The sequence below is a fragment of the Lemur catta genome, chromosome 12, assembly GCF_020740605.2.
Source record: "Lemur catta isolate mLemCat1 chromosome 12, mLemCat1.pri, whole genome shotgun sequence".
In the NCBI taxonomy this organism is placed as follows: Eukaryota; Metazoa; Chordata; class Mammalia; order Primates; family Lemuridae; genus Lemur; species Lemur catta.
In genome coordinates this window covers 55,601,272-55,626,946 of record NC_059139.1, presented here as the reverse complement: position 1 = coordinate 55,626,946, position 25,675 = coordinate 55,601,272, and the positions used below count along the sequence as shown (strand labels likewise).

The 25,675-nt window shown below is 33.8% G+C and overlaps 1 protein-coding gene across 1 annotated transcript in view; it reads left to right on the top strand.

Moving 5' to 3' along the window:
• Positions 1-25,675, top strand: part of LOC123648169 (tyrosine-protein kinase Blk-like) — a 45,077-nt gene that overhangs the window by 557 nt on the left and 18,845 nt on the right. The window lies entirely within an intron of this gene.

The following is a 25,675-nucleotide window of genomic DNA, read 5'->3' as shown; positions in this document are numbered from 1 at the left end:
CTGGCCAGAGGCTCCAGCAGGTGCACCAAGCAACCCCTCCCGTGAGGAGCAGCCTTCCAAGTATAATGGATGAACCCCGAATAACATATTAGCGGGTCCCCCTAGTGGCAGATCGAGCAACCACAGAAGCACAAACACCCAGGCTGGTAGGCAGCAGCTGTGACCGGCCTTGCTCCTACCACCACTGTAGAGTAGAATAGGGTTCAAGGAACCCTTGGGAGTGGGAAGATCCTTCCTAAAGACTGAGGCATTAGTATTCCTCACCCAGGGATGAGAAACCAACACAGAGGCATCAGATTACCTCGATGACTGGCTCCTCCACACAATCTACAACCAACAACAGAGTAACCCCACCGCTCAACACAGTGCCCTCCATCTCAAGCTATTAGAGGGCAGTGGAGTCACACACAGAGGTGCAATTCACCACATGGGAGCTTAAGCTGGGGGACCAAACTCACTAATCTCTACTGGCAAGAGATGAAATCAACATGCCAGAGGTAACCCAGCTTGCCAAAATACCTCTAAGACAATACAAGACCAGCATGCCTCCTCCCACCACTGTTAAGGAACATCTTTGGGGGCTTGAAGTTAAGGGAACAAACCAGTCCTAGCACTCCCAGTTATCAATCAATTATCCTGATGAGAAAGAACAAGAGAAAGAACACAGGAAATATGAAAGAACAGAGAGAAAAGTCATCCCCAAAAGAAATTATGAGACCCTCAAAATCAGATACTAATTTAGATGAAATGACTAAATTGATGAAGGAAGAATTCTGAATATGGATTTTAAGGAAACTCAATGGAATTGAAGAGAAAATAGAAATCCAACACAAAGAAATCGCGAGAACAATATAAGAAATGAATAAAAACTTCTCTAAAGAAATTGAAATGTTATGAAAAAACCAAACAGAAATCTTGGAAATGAAGGAGGCATTCAAGGGACTTCAAAACACAGTGGGAAGCCTTAAAAATAGAATGGATCATGCAAAGGAATTTCAGAGCTTGAAGATAATGCCTATGTGCGAAACAAATCAGATGAAGAAAAAGAACACAGAAGCAAGAGATATGAGCAGAACATACAAGAAATGTGGGATTATGTAAAGAAATGAAATACAAGAGTTATAGGCATCCCAGAGAGGAAGAAGAAAATATACAAGGGTTGGAACATCTGTTTCTTGGAATAATGAAGCAAAATATGCCTGGCCCAGCCAGAAACCTAGATATCCGTATACAAGAAGCACACAGAACTCCTTGGAGACTCAATGTGAAGAGGCAAACATCACAGCACATAATTATTAGACTGGCCAAAGTAAATATGAAAGAGGAAATCCTTCACACAGTAAGACGAAAACAACAGATAATCTACAAAGGAAAACCTATCAAACTAACCGCAGACTTCTCAAATGAAACCCTACAAGCCAGAAGGGACTGGGGACCCATCCTTAATCTTCTTAAACAGAACAATGACCAACCTAGAATTCTTAACCTGGCAAAACTGAGCTTCATCTATGAGGGAGAAATAAACACTGTCCCAGACAAGCAATCACTGATGGAATTTGCAAAGACCAGACCTGCGCAGCAGGAAGTACTCAGATATGCATTATACACTGAACAGCACAATAGACACTCATCAAATTAAAAACACTCAAGAGTTAAAGCCCAAAACCCGGATTCCATAATGGCTGGAGAAGTAAAACAAAACAATAAGAACTTACCCAAAAATATGAACAGAAATCTACCCCAAATATCAATCCTCGTAATAAATGTTAATGGCTTGAATTGTCTTTTGAAGAGACATAGAGTGGCTGAGTGGATAAAACATTATTAGCCAAGTATCTGCTGTCTCCAGGAAATGCATGTAACCCACAATGATGCTTTCAAACTCAAGGTCAAGGGTTGGAAAACAAACTTTCACACAAATGGAAACCAAAAGAGAGCAGGGGTTCGATTCTGATTTCAGACAGCATAAATTTTAAAATAGCAAAAGCAAAGAAAGACAAAGGTGATCACTATATAATGGTGAAAGGAAAAATCCAACAAGAAGTCTTAACAATTCTTAATATCTATGCACCCAATACGGGAGCACCCAGATATCTAAAGCAAACCCTGTATGAACTAAATAGCATGATTAACAGTAATGTCATAGTAGTGGGGGATTTCAAAATCCCATTTTGTTCAGCTCCTCTGAACAAAAAATAAGCAAAGAAATAATGGAGTTAAACAGACCTCTAGGATAAATGGATTTAATAGACATCTGCAGAACATTCCACCCAAATAAAGCCAAATATACATTTTTCTCATCAGCTCATGGAACTTTCTCCAAAATTGACCACATCCTAGGCCACAAATTAGACCTCAACAAATTTAAAAATATAGAGATTGTACCATGTATCTTCTCAGACCATAGTGGTATAAAACTAAAGATCAATTCCAACAGAAATGCTCACTGCTTCACAAAGTCATGGAAATTAAACAATCTATTGCTAAAATGACTGCTGGGTGAAGGAAGAGATTCAGATGGAGATCAAAAAATTCTTTGAATTAAATGATAACAGGGACACAAGCTATCAAAACCTGTGGGATACAGCAAAAGCATTCCTGAAAAGAAAACTAATAGAATTAAATGCTCACATCCAAAAGACAGAAAACTCACAAATCAACAAACTAATAAACTGTCTCAAGGAATTGGAAAAGGAAGAGCAAATTAATTCTAAACCTAGCAGAAGAAAGGAAATAACTGAGATTAGAACAGAACTAAATGAAATTTAGAATAGAAGTACTATACACAAGATCAGTAAAACCAAAAGCTGGTTTTTGAAAAGATAAACAAAATTGATAGCCCTCTTGCTAGATTGACAAGAACTAGAAAGGAAAGGACTTTAATAAACTCAATCAGAAATGAAAAAGGAGAGGTCACTACAAACATCATGGAAATACAAAACATTATCTTTCAATACTATAAAAATCTATGTGCCCAAAATCTACAAAATGTGGAGGAAATGCACAAATTCTTGGAAACACACAACCTCCCTAAGCTCAATCAGGAGAAAATAGAATGCCTAAGCAGATCAATATCAAGTGCAGAAATTTGAGCTGTAATAAAAAAATTTCCCCCAGAAAAAACGTCCCGGACCAGATGGGTTCACACCTGAATTTTACCAGTCAAAGAGGAACTCATATGTATACTGCAGAAATTATTCCAAAACATTGAGAAAGATGGTATCCTCCCCAAATCATTCCATGAAGCCAATATCACCTTGATATCAAAGCCAGGAAAGGATCTAGCAAAACAAGAATACTACAGACCAATATCCCTCATGAATATAGATGCAAAAATCCTCAACAAAATTTTAGCAAACCGAATCCAACAGCACATCAAAAAAATAATTCACCATGATTAGGTGGGCTTTATCCCAGGGATGCAAGGCTGGTTCAACATAGGCAAATCTATAAATGTAACTCACCACATAAATAAAAGCAAGAACAAAGACCATGTGACACAGAAAAAGCATTTGATAAAATCCAGCACACTTTTATGATAAAAGCCCTCAACAATATAGACATAGATGGGACATTCCTTAAAATTATGAAGGCATATATGACAAACCCACAGCCAATATCATATTGAATGGAGAAAATTTGAAAGCATTCCTGCTTAGAACCAGAACCAGACAAGATTGCCCACTATCTCCACTTCTACTCAACATAGTGCTGGAAGTCCTTGCCAGAGCAATCAGACAAGAGAAGGGAATTAAGGGTGTCTGAATGGGGGAAGAAGAGGTCAAACTCTCACTCTTTGCTGATGATATGCTATTATACCTGGAAAATTCCAAGGATTCAGCAAAAAAACTCCTGGAATTGATAAATGAATTCAGTAAAGTCTCAGGATACAAAATTAATGCACACAAATCAGTGCCATTCAAATATGCAAATAACAGTGAGGCTGAAAATCACATCAAAGATGCAACACCTTCATAATAGCATCAAAGAAATTTAAAAATTTAGGAATATATTTAATGAAGGAGGTTAGAAATATTTATAGGGAGAACTAAGAAACACTGAGAAAAGAAATTGTAGACCATGTGTACAGATAGAAATCCCTACCATGTTCATGGATTGGTAGAATCAACATTGTTAAAATGTCCATTCTACCTAAAGTGATCTACAGAATTAATCCAATCCCTATCAAAATTCCACCATCATTCTATACAGATTTAGAAAAATTAATTCTACGCTTTGTCTGGAACCAGAGAAGACCTTGTTTACACAAAGCAATCTTAAGCAAACAGAAAAAATTGAGAGGAATCAGTTTGCCAGACTTCAATCTTTACTATAAGGTTATAGTAACCAAAATAGCGTGGTATTGGTACAAGAACAGAGATATAGACCATTGGAATAGGACAGAGATCCCAGATATAAAACCATCCTCATATTGTCATCTAATCTTTGACAAAGCAAACAAAGGTATACATTGGGGAAAAGAATCTCTATTCAATAAGTGGCGCTGGGAAAACTGGATATTCACATGCAGAAGATTGAAACTGGATCCCCTCCACTGACCTCTCACAAAAATCAACTCATGTTGGATAACAGACTTAACCATAGGGCGTGAAACCTTAAGAATTTTGTAAGAAAATGTTGGGAAAATTCATATACAAATAGAGAGGTAATATTTGCCAGTAATATATATGACAAAAGACTTTTATCCAATACATATATAAAGAATTCTCAAAACACAATAGTAAGGGAACAAAAAACCCAATTTTTTTAAAAAAAGAGACAAAGGCTTGACCAGATACTTCATCAAATTTGTTATACAGAAAGCAATTACAGGTATGAAACATGTTCGATGTTTCTAATTATTAGGGAAATATAAATTAAAACCATAATGAGATATTAGTATACATATATTAAAATTATTATAATGAAATATATTGATAATGCCAAGTGTACATAGGGATGCAGAGGAAGTAGAACTTGCATAAACTGGTGTTAGGTATGCAAACTGGTATAGTCACTCAGGAAAACATTATGGCAATTTCTTAGCTAAACTTATAATGACTGTATTTCCCAGCAATTCCACTTGTATATATTTGCCCTAGGAAAAGGAAAACTTATTTTCACACAAACACCTGTACCACAAATGTTTATAGCAGCTCTATTCATATTCACCCAAAGCGGAAAATAACACAGATGTTCTTCAATGGGTGAATAGATAACTGAACCAGGGTTCACCCATATAGCAGAATACTAATTGGTAATAAAAATGAATGAATGCTTAACATACACAAATAATGTGAATAAATTTCAAAGACATTACACTGAGTGATAGAAGCCAGTATGAAATTGCTACCAACTGCAAGACTCCCTGAATATGACATTCTCCCAGACGAAACCATAGTTAGAACAGATCAGTGGTTGCCAGGGTGTAGAGACAGGAGAGGTTGTGATCACAAAGGGGCAATATGAGGGAGACTCTGGGGCCTTGGAAGTGCTACATATTGTGTTTATGGTAGTGATTGACCAATACTATATGCATATTAAAATTCAAAGTAGTATACACCAAAAAGGCAAATTTTATTGTATTGTATGTATATGAAAAAATACTTGAAAAACTGTGAGAATATATATGAAAGGGGCTAAAGTTCTAATACATAAATAATTCTTAAAACTCTTATAATTCATTAAATTATATTTTTAAAGGCCAAAGAGATGATAGAAAAATATGTAAAATAAATTAAAAGACCAGCTATAAAATACTTATAAAAGTGACTTTTAAGTATGTGAAAAAATGTTCATTCTCACAATAAAAAATGTCAATTAAAACTATATTCAGAAAATACATATCAACTATTAGATTGGAAAAGTACCCTGAAGATTTACATCTAACATGAATAGATAAATGCTCCCATGCTTTTTCATTACAGCATTGTTCATAATTCCAAAATATTGCAAAGAAACTTATACGTCCTTACTCGGAAGGGTAGTTGAATAAATAATGGTACATCTTCACAGAAGAGTCCTAACAATCAAGAAACATACTTATGAAGTAAAGTGGAAAGATTTGTAAGATATATTGTTCAGGGAAAAAGTGAAGTGTTAAAGAATATCTACAGTATGATACTCTTTATAGGAAAAAGAGAATAAAATATAAAATATTGTTCATTTGTGGAAAAAGAAACAGCCAGACACAGAAGGAAAATATTGTATAATCTCAGTTATATATGGAATCAAAAAAAATCAAATATACAGAGATAGAGAACACAACAGCAGTTACCAGGGATGGAAGAAGGGCAGGAAATGGGTGATCTAGGTCACAGGATACAAAGCAGCAGATGTGTAGGTTGAACATGTCTGGAGATCTGATGTACAACATGAGGACTATAGGTAATAAAATTGCACTGTATTTGGATTCATGCTAAATGAGTAGATTCTTAGCTGCTCTTAGCACACACACAGAAAATGTAGCTATGTGAGATGATGTATATGTTAATTCACTTCACTGTAGTAACCTTTTTATTGTCTAGATGTATTGCACAACTTCCTGTTGTATACTTTAAATATACACAATAAAATTTATTAAAAAAAAAAACACAGGAAGGACAAACCAGAAACTAAGGAGATTTTTTTTTTTTCATGTAAGGGTAAGTAAGAAATGTGCATAAATAATAGAAAGGTAATAAGAATGCCACCTCTCTCAATATTTTTGGTACAATTTGGTAACTTTGGAACCATGTTTTATATATTTTAAAAATATTTAAATACAATCAAGAAGGATGGTAAAGTTTTTAAATGGCATATATCATAAGGATAGAAAAATATAGTATATCTGAGAAGTTTTAAGATTTGTGATGCTCTCTTTATAGTGAGCTCCTTTTCTTCTGTTAAATTTTATAGGTGATTGCCTTCCTATATGTAGAAGGGAAAACCTATAGTATCCTAAATACTGCCAATAAGAGCTCTAATCTATACCAATCAATACAGCAATCTTATAACTTAAGAATTAGTAGGCTGAGTTGTTGACTACGAGAGGATAAAATATCCAATACTGTAATTTATCTAATTTAATGCAGATTTTATATCTACTTTTCTTTAATGTATTAGATATATTTTTACAAAGAAAGATATTACATGACATTGTGCCATGCACTAAAGACTTCTTGAAAATTTCTTAAGAAATAAAATTTTAAGTACTGTATTTAAGCTTGAAAATAACAACAAAATTCTTGCATTTCTTTTAACAATAATAACCGAATTATTTATGTCATTTTTGTATGTGGAAGTTCATTTTATTTATCTATAGTCAACTTTGTGAAACCTTATTCTCTAATTCTTACTCACTTTTACCACTATTAAAATATATTTAAGTAATAAAGAACAATACATTAATCACCACAATGTTGATAAAAGAAATGTTAAATTATGGAGATATTTCATTCAAATTTTTGAAGATTAAATGAGCAACTATGTTAAATGTAAAATATATTTTTTCTCATGCCCCTTTCTTAATACATGAATTTTATTAAATTTTTAGAGATTTTCTGTGTCTTTATTTTTTTTTTATTCCAAATATAGATTTTAATGGCACCTGGTAGCTCCCTCTCATTATTTTTAATCTTTTATATTCTGGAAATTTAAAACCAACCCATAAATAGTAAGAAAGAACAACAGAATCTAACACAAAACCAATCACATTCAGGACACCCTGAATGCAAATACTTCTTTCATAATCCAGTTTTACAGTTTAACAGACATTGTTTAATATGGCACCTCTGAGATCTGACATTATCTTGTTGTGCTTCAAATTTCTTCCCACTTCTGTTTTATTTAAAATTACCCTGTTCCCCACTTACCACATGTATAAAATATTCTATTTTTCTTCTTAATATTTTACAAACTGATCATTTTCATCATCATTAGTGGATATAAGGTGGACAATTTCTGTGTCTTTAAATCTAAAGACTTTGATGATACACAAACAAACAAACAAAGAACCCTCCATGGTTATTGTTCTATTAAATATTAGTGAGAAACCAGATCCATGACCTAGATTTTTAAGGGCTCCTTAGAGAAAGAAGGCAATAATTACTGACTGAGGAAAATATAGTTCTGGGCTTTAATAGCAAAAACTAGGACAAAAATCAAAATTAGAGAGATATCTGACTTTCAGAATATATTTAAAGATGTTTAGTCATTAATATGAGTAATAAATGCTAATAATAAAAGAAAACAAGAAAATATTACTTTGCATGGAAAAGTTAGGAAAATCTTCAACCAAAGAAATTTTAAATTAGATTTTGAGACATCAAAGATTTGTGGGAAGTTTTTCATTAATCTTTCAGACCTAATTTGGAGTCACATCCATAATTAATTACATTTATCAGATAGCATCTATGTGTGCATGTTGATGGGTGTTATTAAAATTTAGCTTTTCAGAAACTCTAGACCCACCATGATTTTGGCCAAAGCTTTGTCTCTCAACTAGAATCACTTAGAATGGTCCAGACTTTGCAGACATTTTGATCCTTGGCTGTCATCCAAAACTTAGTTCCAATATTTTTAACCCAAATTCTACATGTTTGCATCCTAAAATGGACATCATCTAATGAAGGAAAGTGCTATTGTGTGATTACTTGTGTCCCCATAAAATTCATATATTGAAATCTAATCTCAGCATGATGGTATCAGGTCATGAGGGCACAGCCCTCGTGAATGGGATTATTATCCTTAAAAAAGAAATCCTAGAGAGTTGCCTTGCGCCTTTCACCATGGGAGGATGCAGTGAGAAGGCAGCATCAATGAGGGATGGGCTCTTACCAGACAAATATGCCTACACCTTGATCTTGGACGACCCAGCCTCCATAACTCTGAGAAATAAATGTTCATTGTGTGTAAATCACCCAATCAATGGTATTTTGTTATAGCAGGCTGAATGGACTATGACAATGAAATGCTTTCATTCTTTAGCAGTATAGTACTTCATTCTCATTTAAAAATTTAATTGTAACATTTCTGAAGTACAATATTTCTTTCTGATCCTTTTGTTTAAATTGTAATTTTAACATTGGCATCTCTTTGGTGCATAGTTAATTGAAGTTCTTCTGCAATATATCTTTTCATTAATTTAAAAATTGTATTCTATGATTTATATTTTAAATGATTTGAACACTTTGGTCTATTCTGAACTCTTGTCAGTTTCAGTAGAGAATTAATAAGTTTCAAGCAGAAGACACAAATTATTCTACTGGTCTAACGTACTAATTCTATTTGTATACCTAAGTATAGGATTAAATTAATTACTATAGTGTTTTATTGAGTTCTATCCAGTTTATTATATAATTACTAAAGTTATATGATAGCTTGTCTTTGTCCTAGATTACATAAAGTTCTTATATTTTATTGAACAGGTTCTTTTAGGGACTTAAATATTTCCCTGAATTCAAATTGCATTTTACACTTAGACTCTTACACATATTTTTACACATACTCAATATAAGTAGATATTTGAAATGCTGTCCATTATTAGGTAAAATAAACAAATGGCTTAAAATTATTTTAAATTGAAGTAATTGTTTGTTTAAGACAGTGGGATCTCTCGGATATGTGTTTACTGCATGAGCTGTACAACCTCCAACCATTCTATATTTACGTATAAAATGTGAATGATAATCAGATTCTAAGATTAATGTTAATGAGAAAGGAAGATTCTGCAAGCATCTAAGAGATTCAGTCTCATTATTTAAGCTCTGATTACTAAACAAAAAGTGATTAATATATTTTAGAGAAAGTTTCAAAAAGTATCAAAACCAAAAGTATTTCTGCTTAATTTTAAAGAAATTAGGACTTTCAGTGTAAGTCAATTACAACTCATTGAAATCTTGCTTTATATCCATTCACCTATTCATTCATTCAATAAACAAGTAAATAGTCTTAAGCATTACATCTTTTGATACATTCACCTTGATGTCTTTCATAGCAATTTTCAAGAAACATCCATGGTTTTGCATGCAAAGCATTCAGTTTACACAGTTAGCACAAACCAGCAATGAGCACATTGCGTTTCAAAGATTCTTAAGAGTGGTGAGATACCATTAGTATGATAAAGTTGTATTCATCATCAATTCCACTGAGATGCACAGGTTTGCAGGACTGAGTGTATCTGACAGAATGAGGATGGTAGTAGGTCCAATTCTGTTGCAGATAGAAAGTTCTCATAGGTTCTGAGCACCCTTATAGTCTCTAAAGAAGATGTCTGCCAACATTTCCTATGTTGGCATTTCTGTTGTAAAGAGAATATAAAAGACATATTACTATAACAAGACACACCTGGATGTATTTAATTTATTAATATGGATTTATTTTGTTACAATATACAGTCAATAATTCATTATATGGACACTGTCTTCAAGAGGGTAGCAGTTTAGCCAATATACTTTATACCAAACTTACCACACATTTATTTAGAAGAGACATCTCCTATTTTCACCTGTTCCACAGACTTTTCCCTTTCTTTTTATTGTGGCAGGCAATAGATTACTCTGCTGGTCTAACAGTTAAGGTTAAACTTCTGTTATTTGCAATGAAAATATTTTAGATATTTCTCTAAGGAAATATTTTTGTGATTAAAAACTAAGGCAGTCTTTGTTAAAAAAAATAGGCAATGAAGTCTTGTATACCAAACAAAATTAATAGTCTACAAAATGACTAATGATATGTGTGTGTTTGTATGTGTTCATATAAGAGAAAACAAAAGGGAAAGAGGAAGAGCGTGAGAAAGAGAAAACTGTTTAGTAAAAATCTCCTTGAAAATAGTTTTCATTTTACATAAAATAACACAGTAACAATAAGTAATTCATATATATGATATCTAAAGATATATAACATATCAACATCTATGCATAACATCATATATATACCACCAATAAATGTTACCACAATTAAAGTCAGGAATACCCAAGAATCAATGAATAAAAAGAAGCTAAGTTCTCATTCTGTGCTTAGAATTAGACTTTTAATGTTAGTGCCGATAGTTGAAATTAAAATAGCTACAAAATAGCTTATTTATTCTGAGACACTTACAGGGAAGGTATACATTTTTTCTGGAGAGCTGTTTATTTTACGGAAAAAACAGATAAAGGGGCTTTTTATAAATGTTTGCTTAGAGGTCAATGATTTAAACTTACATGACAGAATGTAATGTGTTTACCAATTACAGCACTACAGGAATATTAATCAAAAGCAAAGAAATCAAAAAATCTAGTGAAGACCATATGGTACATTAAGAACAAGCACTGTAACTGTTGTGGGTAGGGGGAAATCATATCCTAAGAGACAAAACAATTAAAAGTGAGAAGACTGTTCTTCATCTACAAAAAAGGGATTTCTGAGAACAAAGAATATTCAATATAATTACAAGAAAGAATTGTAAAATAAATAAGGATAAATATACCTGCATGGGGATGTGGGGAAGAGTATGGTATATTAGCAAATGCCACTTAGAAAACAGATAATGGAAAACTATCAAACAGAACTAACAAATGTAAAAGAAATGTATCACATATTATTCTCATGTATTTAGTAAGAACAGCACAGAATACTAGAAAGAAATTGAAACCACTTGGATAAGAAATAACTGAAACTCCTCTGTAATTATTTTTCAATCTTTGAAAAGTAAATGAAAGAAATCTGCCAATTTATATTTAATAGATCATTTTATAAACAGGAAACGATGTTAGATCATTTCTGTTATTTAACACAGAACAGAAAATGCATGTGATATAACATACATCATATAAAGGAGATGCTTGTTCCTGTCCTGACTACAATTTTATATAGAGTGTAATATAATGGAGACAATGTTGTAGTTCTAAGCATAAATATTGTACCTTCCATTATGTCTATTTTCCATGTTAATATTGCTAGTCCTTTAAAAATGGATTAGTGTGTAACCTTTGTAGCTTGTGAAAATTATTATAGGACAAATATTATAGGGAATCTGCATTTATATAAAAGAAGAATATGTTAGGACTGTGAAATGTGGCAACAAATTGAGCAAATATGTGTTATTTCACTGGTCTTCATTAACATGTCAAACTAAAGAATTTAAAACTAGTTTTAAAAGGACATTATACTAAGATATTGAACAATACTTCTCCCTCAGCTTTCGTGGTGCCCCAACTGATCTCTTTCCAATCCATTTGAATTTCTCCATTTTTATCCAGAAATGTTTTTATCTGTCTTGAAAGACAGACAATTTTATCTTTGAGGAATAAAAGATAAAAAACTTTAAATTATTGTTTCCTGATTTTTTTTCTGTTTTTATATATAAGACCAAAAATATTTGAATGTATTAATCATCCAATTTTCTTTTCTTCCTACCCAATATTGATGGTATAGTTGTAGTAACAGAGTCGATATGAAGTGAAGGATTATCTACAAGGAGAGACTGCACATTTCTGCCAAATTAGGCAACACTAGTTGCTGGTATCAGGGATCTGCATGAAAGAAAACAGTCAATACTGGAGATCATTCGGTCACTATATGAGTGATAATTGAACATTGTGTTTGCATCTGGAAGTTACCTGAATTATCATGAATAAAGACTACTACTGACATTATTTTGCATATTGCCTACTGATCTTCCATAAGGGTGATTGTTTTTTGTTCTCCATGAATTTCCTCCTGCCTGCTTGTTCTAAAAAATTTTCTCATCAGTGGCATGAGATATGTATAGATCCTTTCACACAGGGTGGGTTTCTGGACCCATTGAATGCTAGTATGAGTTGGAAGTGAAAACCCCCATCCTTCTAGGCAAGTGGAAGTTCCAGAAACCAACTCAAGACCACCTAAGAAACAGAAACTCTGGGGAAAACTATGGCTGTTAGCTTCTTCTTCCAACACATTATGTATGAACAAAGAGAACACATTTACACTAGACATAGATGCATACCAGAAACTCTTTGCAACCTTTCTATGCAAAATGCCTATAAGAACTTGGAGAAGGACGTAGAGCAAGATGGCTGAATAGAACCCTTCAGTTATCATCCCTCTGCTGGAACGTCAAATTGAATAACCATCCACACTACAAAGCACCTTCATAAAAACCAAAAAATCGGATTTTAACATATTAACAAAGAAAGAGGCATTGAAGAAGGTAGGAAGGACAGTTTTGCATTGCTTATGCCACCCTTCCCCCAAGCCTAGGCTGCTAAGTTTGGGGAGAGAATCTATGTGCTTGGGGGACGGAAAGTGCTGCCCCTCAGAACTCATTCTGCCCTCAGAATGGAACACAACACCAGGCAGAATTATGCTAGTGCCCACTAAGGGAGTGTTTAGATTAGCCATGGACCAAAAGGGAATTTTCTACCCCACCAGGAGACACCTGAGTTCTGGCTGGCTTCACCATAGGCTGAATAATGTGGACTGAGGTCCCAAATAAATTTGAATGGGTCACTACACAGATATATTACTTGCACCTAAGTCTTGCCTCAGGGTTTCTTTTGATGACACCACAATTTACTTAGTTGATACCAAAAATAGCCTTAGAAAGCACATGCTCAAAATGAGATTTTGGATTTGGATCATTCACTGATCACAGGGTAAAAAAAATTACACTGCTAATGGCAGACAGAGCAGGGTTTCTATGATGCTTAATTTTGTGCATCAACTTGACTGGGCCATGGTCTATCCAGATACATGGTTAATCATTATTCTGCACCTGTTTGTGAGGTCTTCTTGGATGAGATTAACATTTGAATCAGTAGACTGAGTAACACAGCTTGCCCTTCCCCAATGTGAATGCCCCTCAGTTGATCCATTGAAGGCCTGAATAGAACAAAAATACTGAGTAAGGAAGAATTGTCTCTTTCAGCCTGACTGCCTTTGAGCTGGGATATTGCTCTTCTCTTATCTTTGGACTTGGACTCAAACTGAAAGTTATACCATTGACTCCTCTGATTCTCATGCCTTTAGACTCAGACTGAAATGATATCACCAGCTCTTCTAGGTCTCCAGCTTGCCAACTGCAGACCTTGGGACTTCTCAGCCTCCATAATCACATGAGCCAATTTCTTATATATATATATAAAAATAAGAAGGAGATTATATATATAATATATATTAACTGTCTGTGTGTATATACATACACACACACACAGTTATCCTTCAGTATATGCCAAGGATAGGTTTCAGCACCCCCTGTGTATATAAAAATCCATGAATACTCAAGTCCTGCAGTCAGCCATACAGAACCTGCATATATGAAAAGTTGGCCCTCCTTATACATGGGTTTTACATTCCACAAATACTATATTTTTGATCCAGGTTCGCTTGAAAAAATACAAGTATAAGTGGACCCAGACAATTCAGACCCATGTTGTTCAAGGGTCAGATGTGTATATATGTATATGTACACACACACACACACACATTCAGCATTACAATTATTAATATGTTCATGCTCACCTATGGTGCTTTAGAATATAATATGGGTAGAAGGGCGACAGCTCTAGCAATTGAAAGACAAGAGCGGCAATGGTAAACATAACATTTGTATCATTGTTTGTCTCTTAGGAACTGCCAAAGGGGACTTGAAAATAATAGGCTCGTACTAGCCAACGGTCAACTCAGAATAAACACACTGTGACCAAAATAAGATCTACATGGTGGCATTTAATGACACCCAGTCTCTTGCAGTTGGAAAGAAAGATGTGCAGAAAATTAAATCTACTATTTTATCATATAAGTGTAAGAATGTAAAACATGGAATTAAGGGAAGCCAATGAAAGATGCTTTCATGGACAAGTTACTGCTGTAGGCACCTGACTTTAAAGTAGCCCAGACATAGAATAGTGGGACTCTTTGATTCATGGTGTGGACATTTAAGTGGATGTATTTGAAATTCTTAAACACTAGATTACCTTGAAGCACCTGGGTTGGCAGAAGTAGATTCCTTTGCTCTTGTTAGAGAAGAGTAGCTTCCCATTGCCTGATTAACATATAAAGGCCTAAACTGAGATAGAAGTATTTTTTTAATGTTCCTTACCATCCTCAGGATCAGTCTTGACTCTCCTTCAATAACTACTATCAAGATTCAAGTGAATAAATACTATCTTTGCAACTGTATGAAAGGGATTATTTACTTAAAATGCTACAGGACCTAACTTGGAGGACATATAAAACAGTGGAGCTTGAGCTTGCAGGATGAGGGAGTGGGTCAAATACATAGTTGGATAGAAAAAAGTTAATTAATGTGGGAGCATTCTCTTTTGATTCGATATCCTGGCAAAGATGCCCAAAGTCAGCTTTATACTCTGCTAGAATGGCTCATTAAATTTGTGAAATGATGCTAGCCTATAATAAATGAGATAGAGATGCTAACTCTCTTGGCAGCATGTTGAGGAAAAGGTCAAAATGCTCAGAAAAGTGGGCCAGGCTAGAATGGATTAATTAAGATCAGAGAACCTACCAGTTAACTATTTTCCCTAGGAAGGAGAAAAGACTCCCCCTTTATAATAGTGATAAGAAATGCCTTAGTGATTAGGAAACCGATATTATTGAGAATTTCAATAGTGTCTGTCCTCTGTAGGTCAGGCTTAATGGTTAGAGGCACTACCATAAAACTGGGCTTCTTAGCAAAAATAGGAATAATAGTATTCCAGAACTGTAGAGAGTTAGTACTTAACTGTCAGAGAACAGGTGTGTGAAACTATCATCATGGTCACCAAGTCTGGGATGGCAACCAGGAGGACTGTAGTAGTATAGATCTAGCTCAGTGGTGAGAAAAAATATTATGTAGATAGATAGATAGAGAGAGAGATTATGAAAATTTGCCAAAGAAAAGGCTAACATTAGTTACAAATTGGAATGTCATTATCCCTTGTCTAGTTTCTACCACCAAATCATTTCTTAAAACCAAAGTCCCCTATGATTGAGTCCCTTTAAGGAAAAATCTTGAATAACCTTATCAGATCTATATAATAACTACTTTCCCACAATAAATACCTCCAAAGGGGTTTTAAGACTATGATAATTAGGAATAGTTACACCAGATCATTCGAGGACTTTAAAATACCATGGCTGAGCTGAAACTGATATCAGGGCACACAAAAATGCCATTAAGATATTAACACCTATTATAGTTGGGGTTTTCAGGGGCCAGGTGATAAATGGCTTTCTGCTCCACCTTTCTCTCATATTAGTCTAATGGGTTTGTTAAACTATCTTGTGTTTATTGCCCTGGTCATTGAGGGCATAATTCAAATGTATATACATAGCAACTAAACTAACAGAAATTGCATTGGTTTGCTGAAATGTAGAGTAAGAGCAATACAGTAGAAAAGGCCAAGTGAAAGTCTCTGTACTAGGCATGGTTCTACAGAGCAACAGAACCAATATACAGGTGTACACACACACAGAGTTATATATATACATATATATGTGTGTGTATATATATATAGAGAGAGAGAAAGGAAATTTATTGTGAGAATGTCTTGTCCTCACCTGATTATGGAAGACAAAAAGTCCCCATGATCTGCTGTCTGAAAGCTGGAGAACCACGAAATCCAGTGGTGTAATTCAGTCTGAGTCTGAAAGCCTGAAAACCAGGGGAGCCTATGGTGTCAGTTCTGGAGTCCAAAGTCTGAAGTACCTGGTGCTTCTGGTACTTGGTGAACATGGATTTCCCAGCTCCAAAAGACAGAGCAAATTTGCCTTCCCTCTGCCTTTTTGCTCTATCCTGTCATGAAAGGATTGCATGATTCCTACCTACGCTGATGAAGGCAGATCATCTTTACTCACCCTACTGATTCAAATGTTCATCCCTTCTAAAGATGCTCTCACAGTGTTTTAGGTATCACTTAACCCAGTCCAGTTAACATATAAAATTAATCATCACGTCCCCTAATAAAAGCTGTCTACTCAACAATGAAAATAGTAAACCAACAGTAGGTAAGGTGGCAGAGATTGTGACATTCTCAAAGATAAAAGGGATGTAGGAGTTGAAGTCTTTATCACATCCCAATTTAATTTACTATTAATAGAATAACCTATGCAAAAACCTGATTGAATATGGAGGATGATGGGGGAATTGTGTAAATCTAAGCAAATGGTAATCCCAATTGTGTCTGCTGTGTATCATACAGTATCTTTATTATAGACAGCTCAACACAGCCTTTGGCTTTTGGTTCTATATCTATGATCTGGAAAATATCCATTTCAATTCCCTTCATGAAAGCAGAATAAAGGAATTTTCATTCACCAGGAATAGACCCCATATCATATTTGCTGTCTTGACCAGGACTATTATTGTGTTCTATTAGAAGTATGGTCTGAAGTAGGCTTAATAGTCTTAAAATTGAAAAAAATATAATATTGGTTACTATATTGATGATTTCAGATTTATCAGACCTAGTAAACAAGAAATGTCAAGTCTTCTTGATACTCTTGTACATGAATGCTAGAATTTATAACATAAAATCTACAAAGTTTCAGGGGCCTTTCACTCTGCTGAAGTTTTTAGGGGTGCAATTATCTTGCATAATTCAGGATACCTTCCATGGTAAAGGACAGGATGGTAAATTATTGAATCTTTTACCTGCTGACACTGTAAAAGAGTCACAGTGGTTGGTATGGTCCTTTGGATTTTGGACACTATGTATACACCACACTTGGGAATACTACATCAATTCATCTATCAGATGGTTCTCAAAGCTGTCAATTTTTGGTGGTTTTTAGCAAAAGTATGGGCTTTCATTCTTGTAAATTAGCAGAAGTAAGAGAACTCATCATAAATAAACAGGTTAAATAGAGTCTCTGGCAAAAGCCCATAAGAGAGTAAGTGAAATTAATATATAACAGTAATGAAACATAAAATGGAATAGGAATGTGTAAAAGTGTCTCCCAATACCACTGTCTTCTAGTTTCTTACTCTGTCTAAAAATAAATACTGTTAACAGTTTTTGTGCATACATCAATTATAATAAATATTATAAAATTATAAATAATATATATATCTTTCCCTTCCCATAAAATATTTTATATAGGAAATATATCTATATTAATTTTATTGTTCATTTCTGCAGGATGATTTAAAATTATTATGTACATTTATTTTATTTTAGTGATCTTTGCTGAAAGTTTCTATTGATTTTACAAGGAATTAGTGATTTGTATAACCTGAAATAATCATAGTATTTAAGAACTGGAAGGGAACTTGGGAATTATTATTAAACAAGATCTTGATCATTTTTATGGAATAAAACAGGGCTGAAATCAAACCATAATAACTAATATTTCTTGATTATTTATTGTATGTTAGGGACTTTGATATATTCTCTACAATTAATTTCCCCAGCAACCCTATGACACAGGTAATACTGTAGTCTAATTTACTTTTCACAATAAATCGATGTTATAGGTATAATTAATATCTATCATCTTATAGACCAATGGTTCTCAATAGAGGTGATTTTGCCCCCGAGGGTAAACTTGGCAATATCTAGAGACATTTTTGATTGTCACAATGATGGCATAGGGAGCAGTGGTATGTAGTGGGTAGAGATCAGGGATGCTGGTAAACAATGCACAAGACAGCCACCCAAAACAAAGAAATGTCCAGCCCAGAATGTCAGTATTGCCAAGGCTGAGAAATGTTGTTAAAGATGAGAAACTGAGACTTGGAAAATTTATCTTTGCCTAAAGCCATTAAGCGAATAATGCCAATGTAATAATTTGAAGGGGAAACTTTCATGAAAAAGAAAATCACATTAATCCAGATACTAATTTTTAATCAAATTGTGAAAAAATGCTTCAAATATCTAAGGTAATATTTACTCTTTTTATTCTGACCTCCTTTGCCTGCTCTCAGATATTTTGGTTCTGTTATATATTCTTTTTATTTATATCTAAATAATTAATTTTCTCATATCTCTTCCAAATTAGAATCTATAAAAGCCTTCTCATTTTTGTATTAGCAAACACGTGCTTGATTCAAGCACTGCTTGAGCATAGTATGTATTTTCATGTTTCATGAGACACTGTTGCCATGCTTCATTCTTTCTGGTCTGAGATAACATGATCTTTAAAATATGCTTTAAATAACCTAAATTAAGCATATTATTTGTCTTGCCTATGTGCCATTTTTTAATTTTTATTTTGCTATATCTTTACCAATATTGCTCTCTTGTTTTTAGTATCCCAACATGCATCATATTTCATATCATAAGTAACTTGGGTTCTAGGATTATTTTTTCTTCTACAGTAAACAAATATTAATGGTATTTTAAGGATATGAACTGTCTGTTGAATCTTATATTTACCTCAAGTATGTTGAATTCTGAAGATACTTCTATATTTATTTTTCATCAGTGACTGTTCATTATTGAGATTAAATGTCAGTGGGCAGGTGCTGAATAAACATCAATAGTTGAGATTGATATTGAACTCACGGGATTTAGCCCATAACTGACTTTTGTCCAGAGATTTCCTCAGATTCCAAGACTGAGGGGAGGTCACAAATTGCTCTCCACTGTAATACAGAGTAAAATATTGGGTATATAATAAAATAGCTCTGACCAAAGTTGTCTGATCTTCCTACAAAATGTTGGGACTTTATTAAGAAGTGTTTAAATTGACCTAACTCCAGATGGTATATCTAGTCCAATAATGAGAAAATAATTTAATGGAGGTAAAATATTAACCTTAGAAGGAAATGGGGCAGATTAAACTCAGGCTGCTATTAGAAAAAATCATGCTAATACATTAGATAGAAATGGATACAGATTGCAGGGTTGCTGTCCCTCAGTATCCATGGGGGATTGGTTCCAAGATCTCCAGTAGATACCAAAATCTGCAGATACTCAAGTCCCTGATATAAAATGACATAGTGTTTTTGTAGAACCTTTGCACATCCTCCTGTTACTTATAATCTCGAGTACAACGAAAATGTTATGTAAATAGTTGTTATAGTGTATAGTTTAGGGAATAATGACAAGAAAAAAGCCTATTCATATTCAGTATAGCACATTTTATTTCCAGATATTTTTGATCTGTGATTGGTTGACTCCATGATACAGAACCCACGGATATGAAGGACTGACTGCATATGCCTCAGAGGGGACTTAAAACTGATAAGTCAAAGTTTTATTGCTTATTTAAATTTTAAAATATAACCCTTACTTCTTATTACAATCCTATATATAATGGATGTTTATTATAGAATAAAATAAAGATAAATTATAAGTTATTTATGTATCTATATCAATATTTCTTCAAACACATATATTTAGTTTACAAAAAATGAAGAGCATGCTGCATACATTAGTCTCATACTGACTACATCATTATTATTTTATGAAGAAGATGCTTTTGTTTACTCAATATTTTTCAAAATGTATTTTAATGTTTGCATAAAATTGGATGCAATTTTATCATACTTATGCATTGTACATTTAAACTTTTCTTCATTATTAGGTATTTACATAGCTTCCAGACATTTTATCTTAAAATTTTATAAATATTTTTATGCAAAAGTATTTTTTCATTATGGAGGTTGGAATTACTGGACAAATATCTTTAAACTTTTTAATTTATCATATTTTCCCATCATTAGGTTTTAATAAGTATTTGCCATTAATTTATTAGGTTTTTATTTTCTTACAATTACTGTTTTGTCTATCTGGAAATTATTTTCTTATTGAAAGTAAGTTCAAATTATAACCAGGTATTTCTCAAATATATAACTGACTTTCTCAAAAGCAATATTGAATAATATTTTTATCCACTGACCCAAGTGAGACAGAAGGTAAAATGATTGATAAATTTATATCCCATTATCATGCTGTTTAATTAACATATTTTATTTATTTATTTATTTTTTGAGACAGAGTCTCACTCTTTTGTCCTGGCTAGAGTGCCATGGCATCAGCCTAGCTCACAGCAACCTCAAACTCCTGGGCTTAAACAATCCTTCTGCCTCAGCCTCCCGAGTCGCTGGGACTACAGGCATGCACCACCATGCCCGGCTAATTTTTTCTATATATTTTTAGGTGTCCAGGTAATTTCTTTCTATTTTTCAGTAGAGACGGGGTCTTGCTCTTGCTCAGGCTGGTCTCGAACTCCTGACCTCGAGCGATCCTCCTGCCTTGGCCTCCCAGAGTGCTAGGATTACAGGTGTGAGCCACCGTGCCCAGCCTAATTAATAGGTTTTAAAATCAGATTTGTATTTCATTTAATGCCACTCTTTCATTATTAATTAAAAAATTTCTTTATAGGATGTGCATGGTGGCACACACCTGTAATCCCAGCTACTGGGGAGGCTGAGGCAGAGGGAACACTGGAGCCCAGGAGTTTGAGGCTACAGTGAGCTATGATCATGCCACTGCACCCCAGTCTGGGCAAAATAGCGAGACTGTCTCAAAAAAGAAATTTCTTTACAGTTCTTATGTAGTTCTGTATCAGAATAGCATATGATTATCATTATCAGGTTCTTCCATAAATAGAAGTTAGGCTTTAGTTGAGTTTGCATTAGAAATCTATGCTTTAATTGAGGAAAATTTTTATCTTTATAATTTTATTTTTCCCACACAGAAATATTTATTCAACAAGTTATTCCTTAATTCATAATAGCAAAGTTTTCTATGATATAGGGCTTGCACTTCTTGTAATTAATTACTGGATGATATTATTATGAATTTATCCTGTGCAAGGCTCTGTTCTTAAAAGTAACACATCAAATCATTACTATAACCTCTTGCAGTCTATTTTATTATCCCACTTTATAGTTGTGAAAACAAAGACATTGGGAGGTTGTTGAAATCACCTAAAGTCAAAGCTATTAAGTGATGGAGCCAATACATTTTTAAATAAAATACACATTATATAAATATATATGTTTTAATCTGTGATTATAAACCACATGTATATATGTATATATAAATACACTAATGTTTTAGTTATTTGGAAGGAAATATGAACATATATGTATATTTATGCACACGGACACATACACTCACATACAAATATGTTTTCAATTGGTTATTGTTGATGTATAAAAAAACTGTTATTTATTTTTTATATCTTCTGTAACTGTTATAGGATGCATTGTGTCCCCATAAAAGATATGCTGAAGTCCTAATCTTCAGCATCTGTGAATATTACCTTATTTGGAAATAGAGTGTTTGTAGATATAATCAATTTAAGATGAGTATAGGTTAGAGTGAACTCCAATCCAATATGACTGCTGCTCTTATAAGAAGACAAAGCACAGACACAGGGAGTAGAAAGGCACGTGAAGACACAGAGATACAAAGATGCAGAGGGAAGACAGCCATGTAAAGATGGAAGCAGAGATCAGAATTATGTTGCCACAATTCAAGAAATCCTGAAGCTATTAAAACTTCCTAGAAGCTGCAAGAGGCAAGGAAGGATCCTCCTCTAGAAGCTTCAGAGGTAACATAGCCCTGCCAAAACTTTTCTTTTAAACTTCTGCCCTACAGAACCATGAGACAATACATTTCTGTTGTTTTAAGCCACCTGGTTTGCAGTACTTTTTTAAAGCATCTCCAGGAAATCAATACAATCACATAATTCTCGTATCAGTTCTAATAATTTCCAATTGATTTTATTATTTTTGGACAACTCCATTATCTCTGAAACAATTGAAATTTATTCTTTAATTTTTAATATTTGTGTCTGAGTGCATTAGTATCGTATGCACTATATGCTACTGCATACTTTGATCATTGTGATGCCATTATATGTACTTCTCTTGGTCTTCACTATAATGAGTCTCCTATAGTGTTGCACAGGCTGTTATTTTATTTTTTAAAATCTTGTTGAGAGAATAATTATATTACTAAGCCTTCCAAATTCTTATAAGGAGTTTTTTGAATTTGATGAATGCTTTCTTTGCGTCTGGTGAAATGATAAATTTTTCTTTTTTACATTAAATATGTTTATTATGTCTATTATATAAATATGTCTTTGTTGACCCACTATTCTTATATTCCTAGGATAAACTCTTAAAAAATGATACAATATCTTATACTATAATGAAAAATTTGATCTGGCAGATTTTATATGTGATTTCTACAACTATATCTAATAATTACTTTTTTTAAAAAAACAGACATGACTGTTTAGAATTGTTTTAGATTAAAAAATATTGAGACGGTAGTAGAGAGTTCTGATATACCCTTAATTCATTTCTTCTATAATTAACATTTTATCATAGTAGATTTGTTTAAATTAATGAACCACTGTTGATGAATTATTATTAAAGTTCATACTTCATTCAGGTTTCCTTAGTTTTGCTCTGATGTAATTTTTTGTTCCAGAATTTCATCTTAGATACCACATTGTATTTTGTTATGTCTCTTTAGCCTCATCTTGGCTGTGACAGTTTCTCAGAGTTTCTCTGTTTTTGATGACCTTGCCAGTTTTGAGGAGTACTGGTGGGGATATTTTGTGGAATGTCCCTCAGCTGGGATTTGTTTGATTTTGTGTGTGTGTACATGTGTGTGTGTGTGTGTGTGTGTGTATTATTAGGTAGGGGCTATGAGTTTTTGGAAGGAAGATCATAGTTTTCTACGCAGTAAATTTTTTTTTTTTTTTTTTTTTTTTGAGACAGAGTCTTACTCTGTTGCCCCAGCTAGAGTGCGGTGGCATCAGCCTAGCTCACAGCAACCTCAAACTCCTGGGCTCAAGCAATCCTACTGCCTCAGCCTCCCAAATAGCTGGGACTACAGGCATGTGCCACCATGCCCAGCTAATTTTTTCTATATATTTTTAGTTGTCCAGATAATTTCTTTCTATTTTTTTGGTAGAGACGGGGTCTTGCTGTTGCTCAGGTTGGTCTCGAACTCCTGAGCTCAAACGATCTGCCCGCCTCAGCCTCCCAGAGTGCTAGGATTACAGGCGTGAGCCACCGCGCCCGGCCGACACAGTAAATTTTTTGTTCCCCTTTCCATCCTAAACTTTTTGGAAGGAAGCCACTTGGGACAATATGGTTAACTGTGATATAAAATTCTTTGTTTTGAAAAATGCATAGTATCATGTATCCACCATTAAAGTACCAAACAGAATAATTTCATCATACTAAAAATCACCTGTGGGTCACCCATTCAAAGCACTAGTCCTCCCTCAAACCACTGGCAATCATTGACTTTTCTATCATCTCTACAATTTTGCATATTGAAGAGCGTCTTATAACTAAAATCATATGATGTGTAGGCTCTTCATAGTAGTTTCTTTCTCTTAGCAAGATGCATTTAAAATCTGTTTATGTATTTTTGTGCATTTATAACTCATTTCATTTTAACACCAAATAATGTTCTTTCACCTGCTGAAGGTAAACTTTGGTTGATTTCTTCCAGTTTTGAAAAATATACATAAAGCTATTATATAAACATTTGTATACTATTTTTGTATAGGCATAAATTTTCAAATCATTTGACTAAATTCCTAGGAGTGCTATTGCTGCATCATATGGCTTTGTAAAAAACCACCAAACTGTCTTTCAAACCAGCTATACATTTTTTTCTGATTTTTTTTTAATATCAGGATATTATGAGGGTACAAACATTTTGGTCGCATTTTATGACTTTGCCTCACCCAAGCTAGTATTAGAGGCATGCCCGTCCCCTCTACAATGCTCACCACGTCCATTAGTTGTGAGTTTACCACTCCCAACCCCCAATCCCTGGAGAATATTACTACCGTGTGAGCACCATAGTGTTGATCAGTTAGTGCCAATTTGATGGCAAGTACATGTGGAGCCTATTCTTCCATTCTTGTGTATAGTACCAGCTATACATTTTGAATTCCCCCCTGCAAAAGATGAAGGTTCCTATTGCTCTGCATCCTCACCAGCAATCTGTATTGTCAGGTATTTGTATGTTAGCCATTCTAAATGGTATAAAGTGAGACTTCGTTGTTGTTTTAATTTGCAATTTCCTGAAAACAAATGATATTGAACATTTTTCATATGCATATTCATCATCTGTTTATCCTATTGGCAAGGTGTCTGTTCATATCTCTTGTACCTTTTGGTGGGGTGTTTTCTTGTTGTTAAACTCTAATAATATTTTTTGGCATTTTGGATATAAGACCATTAGGAGTATTTTTTCTCTCAATCTGTGGCTTTTCATTCTCTTGACAATGTCTATTGAAGGCAAGGGCAGAAGATATTAATTTTAATAAAGTCCAACTTATCAATTTTTTCTTTCACAGATCATGCTTATGGCATTTTGTTTAAAAACTCATTGCCAAACCCAGGTCATCTAAATCTGTTCATTCTATTATTTTGAAGTGTTATAGTATTGTATTGTGTTTTCCATTTAGATCAATGATCCATTTTTAGTCAATTTTCTGACAAATGTAAGGTTTATACCTAAATTCTTTTTTTGTTTCATATGTATGGCCAATCTTTCTAGCACCATTGGTTGAAAAGGAAAATTATATTTGTGTGGGTCTATTTTTGAGCTATTATCTTCCATTTACTTGTGTACCTGTTCCTTTACCAATATCATGCTGTCTTGATTACAGCTTCATTAAATATTTAATGAGAATATCATAGTTAATTCCTTAAAAAAAATTAACATATGCTTTATGTCCGAGGATTTGGTGTATCTTGGTGAATGCTCCATGTGAGCATGAGTAAAATGTATATTTTGCCATT